This window comes from Myotis brandtii, unplaced genomic scaffold (genome assembly GCF_000412655.1).
Source record: "Myotis brandtii unplaced genomic scaffold, ASM41265v1 scaffold2089, whole genome shotgun sequence".
NCBI classification, from domain to species: Eukaryota; Metazoa; Chordata; class Mammalia; order Chiroptera; family Vespertilionidae; genus Myotis; species Myotis brandtii.
In genome coordinates this window covers 125,488-129,736 of record NW_005357800.1, presented here as the reverse complement: position 1 = coordinate 129,736, position 4,249 = coordinate 125,488, and positions in this window count along the sequence as shown.

Here is a 4,249-nt window from a genome sequence, read left to right as displayed (position 1 = left end):
CCCCCGCCAATGGGCCAAGCTCCTTCCTGTCTCAGGGCCTTTGCATCTGCCGTTTCCTCCTGGCCTCTGCATGGCCGGCTGCTGCTCTTTATTTAGGTTTCAGCTGAAATGCCTCCCCTGATCGCCCCAAGTAGCACCGGGTGGATTCTCGCACCGTCTCTCGGCCGCGTTGTCCTGATTTAATGTCTTCAGGGCACACAGTGCTCCTTCAATGACTGGTTTATTTCCTCCCAGTAGAACAGACGTTCCATGGGGTCTTGTCAAACTTTTTAAGACTTTATCTTTTTAGAGCAGTTTTAGATTTACACCAAAATTGAGGGGAAGATACAAAGATTTCCCATATACCCTGCCCCCCGCCCCGCGCCCACACACACAGCCTCCCCCCTTCTCAACGTCACTCACTCACCTGGATGGTAGTTTCTTTTCCCATCATCACCCGAGACTTCACGCTTGATGTTGTGCATCGTGTGGGCTTGGACAAAGGTATGGTGACACGTATCCATTATAACATCATACGGGCATCTCCACTGCCCAGTGACCCTCTGAGCTCTGCTAGTCTCCGTCCTCCCCGCCCCTCCGGCCCCCATCCCCACTGCAGCCCCTGATCCTTTCACTGTCTTGCTGGTTGTGCCTTTTCCAGAATGTCACGCAGCTGCGGTCCCGCCAGAGGCAGCCTTTGCAGACTGGCTCCTTTCCACTTAGTGCTGTGTACCCGAGTGTCCTCCATGTCTTTTCATGGCCTAATTTTTCTTTCTTTCTTTCTTTTTTTCAAACATATTTTTATTGATTTCAGAGGGGAAGGGAGAGGGAGGGAGAGACAGAAACATCAGTGATGGGAGAGAATCATGGATCGGCTGCCTCTTGCACGCCCCCTACTGGGGATCGAGCCCACAACCCGGGCATGTGCCCTTGAGTGGAATCGAACCTGGGACCCTTCAGTCTGCAGGCCGACGCTCTATCCACTGAGCCACACCGGCCAGGGCTGTTACAATTTTTAGAAGGGGTAAGAAGCCACGCGGTGAGAGATGGGACAAGCCCCTGCAGGGCCGGGCGTAACGCAGGTGATGAGAAGGCAGAGCTGTCCCGAGCCTCTGGGTCAGCCACCGCGGGCAGGGACCAGGGCTCGGGAGGAGGTGGGCGGGCGGGCCCCCAGCTCGCCTGCTGGTCCAGCTCAGCCGACTTGGCCTCTCTCGGGAGGAAGCTCAGGGTCCCCAGGGTGTGGTGACAAAGTGCACATCACGTCAGACACAGCTCTGTCCTCTCTTGGCTACGGCGCCAGGGAGGTGGGTAGGCCACCTGCCACCCAGGGACCGGGCCTTGCCAATGGGAGTGCTAAGCTGCTGCCGGGGACCTGCAGGGCGCAGCGGCCGAAGGGAAAGTCTCTCATAACCACGTGGGCAGCAGAGGGAAGGCCAAAGGAAAGGGGAGCGCGGTTTCCTCCTTTCGGTCCAGCCTCTGGCCCCGAGCTGTGGGGCCCGGCACCAGGCGCGGTGGCTCGGGAAAGTCCTGGGGACCTGCTTAGCCGGGGAGACCCGAGGGCGGTGTGCCCCTGCGGGGAGGGAGCAGCATTCTGAAGGGAGATGTAACTGTCACCCAGGCACGAGTGTGACACTGAGGGCCAGTGGGGGGTGGGGGGGCCGGAGAGCGGGAGTTTAGTTCTGAGGAGGCCCAGAGCGGGGGGGCCCTGACCACAGCCCACGGACATGGGGTCTGGCCCAGACTGCATTTGGCCACATGGCGTGAAGTGGGTGTTCTTGTTTTCGTTATTGTTTTTTAATTAAAAGAAATTATATATATATTTACTGATTTCAGAAGGGAATGGAGAGAGAGATAGAAACATTAATGATGAGAGAGAATCATGGATCGGCTGCCTCCTGTACGCTCCCCAATGGGGATCAAGCCCGCAACCCAGGCATGTGCCCTGACAGGGAATCGAACCCAGTTCATAGGTCAACGCTCAACCACTGAGCCTCACCAGCGGCCTGTTTTTTTAATTTTAAAAATTGTTTAATCTTATCACATCCCTGCCACATCACCCCTGGCCATGCAGCCACTGTGGCCTCGCACATGCACAGCCTCATGGCAATTCCACAAGGACCGCCAGGGTGTGGCCCCGCAGTGTGGCCGAGCTTGTGTCCCAGGCCACCAAGGCCCGCCACACGCCAGCGGGGTTTCTCTTATACCTGCCCCCCCCCTGCACCTGTTGGGGATCCTGGCCTGGGAATAGGTGGAAACCATAACATGGACCCACCAGGATGAAAGCATCATGGCCATGGCGTGAGAAGGACAGAGCCCTGGCCTCTCTGGGCGGCTGCGCAGGCAGGTCCACCCACACGGCTTTCTGTGCGGGGCGAGGGCTCACTCCCAGCATGCCCTGCTGCCTAGCAGGTGCCCCACACACTGGACTGACCAGCAGCGGATGCCCATGCAGCCCTCCCATTCCCGGGGAGGCGCGTAGTGGCCCCAGAACGCCCTCGCCCGGCCGTGCTGCTGCAGGACAAGCTTGCGAACTGCTGTTTGATTCCCTCCCATGACCACCAGGAGAGCCAGTGCCTTTATTTATTTATCTGTTTATTTAAAATATGTTTTTATTGATTTCAGGGAGGAAGGGAGAGGGAGAGAGAGATAGAAACATCAATGATGAGAGAGAATCATGGATTGGCTGCCTCCTGCACGCCCCACACTAGGAATTAAGCCCACAACCCGGGCACGTGCCCCAACCAGGAATGGAACTGTGACCTCCTGGTTTATAGGTCGACACTCACCCACTGAGTTGAAAAATATGTTTTTATTGATTTCAGGGAGGAAGGGAGAGGGAGAGAGAGATAGAAACATCAATGATGAGAGAGAATCATGGATCGGCTGCCTCCTGCACGCCCCACACTAGGAATTAAGCCCACAACCCGGGCACGTGCCCCAACCAGGAATGGAACTGTGACCTCCTGGTTCATAGGTCGACACTCACCCACTGAGTTGGGTGAGCCAGACGCCTTGAGAAGAGCAGAACAGAGCAGACGCGGGGAGAGGCCGGGGACAGGGTCTCCCAGAGGCCCCGGCGGGAGGGCAGCTGCTGACCCTCGTGGAAATCGGTTACAGCAGCCACAGGACGCGAGTACAGAAGAGAGAGGTCATGAGGGAGTGCGGTTTCACTATTGAACGCCATCGTCCAAGACTCGAATTCCCGCCAGAGAACTTATGAAAGAGACCGTTGGTGCGGACTCGGCTGGCCCTGTTTGCAGGGCGCACGGAGCTGGAAGGGTTGGTAAACACTCTGCCCGGGGGCTCCAGGCCCAGAGGACACCACCGCAGGCAGCTCCGTGCGGGCAGAGTGGACAGACCCGAAGGCCAGGCCCTCTTCGCGGGGCCTCCAGACCCACCTGGAAGGGACCAGCAGGACGTGCCTTAGCGGCAGCAGGACCGAAAGATCCGAAAGATCCGGGGGCTTTTCATCAGCGGTGGTTCAGGATGAGTCACATCGCTCAGGGCCACCCTGGGCCACAGCATCACAGCGGTTGCCAAGGCGATGAGATGACTTTGTTCCTCTCCCTAATTTTCCCGAGTTCCTCTAATGTGGTTCTGAGGCTGCGATGATCACACGAAGGTCAAGTTTGGTGTCGGGTATCGCTGCTCGACTCCGGGCCCCACAGGGAGTATTGGGTTCAGCGGGGACCACACTTAAAGGTTCCACGGGGCGTGGCCAGGACGGGGAAAGGCCTTGAACGCCTACCCATGGGAGGGAAGAGACAAGTGACAGCGTGTCCCTGCTGTCAGATCTCCCCTAAGCTGCCCCTGGGAGAGGGGTCTACGTCTCGGGCAACGCTGAGGGGAAGAGCGGGACCCAAGATGCCGGGGCTCAGCTCTGAGCGCCGTGGCCCTTCCCTCGGAACCGCCGGTGCTCACCTGCGGTCCACGGACCGTTACGAGCTCCTGACCCCCTCAGGGATCACTGAGGCCAAGGCCTTCTCTTAACAACACAGTAGGAAGATGGAACTTGTGGCCCCAAAGCAACGGTGGTGAGACTGCTGGTGCCGGAGCCCGAATGGAAGCACGGGCACGAGGTGGTACCAGACGCCCTGGGGTCCATCCCCCCAGCACCCGGGGTGGGAGAGGAGAACGAATCGCCTGTTACGTAAAGGCGCCCTCACCGGAGCAGGGACGTTACTAACGTTGTGAGCCGCGATCCTCGCGTGCCTGCTCCTGAGCGTTCTACGCGACAAGACGGGAGCCCCACTCGGCACTCTGAGTCCGG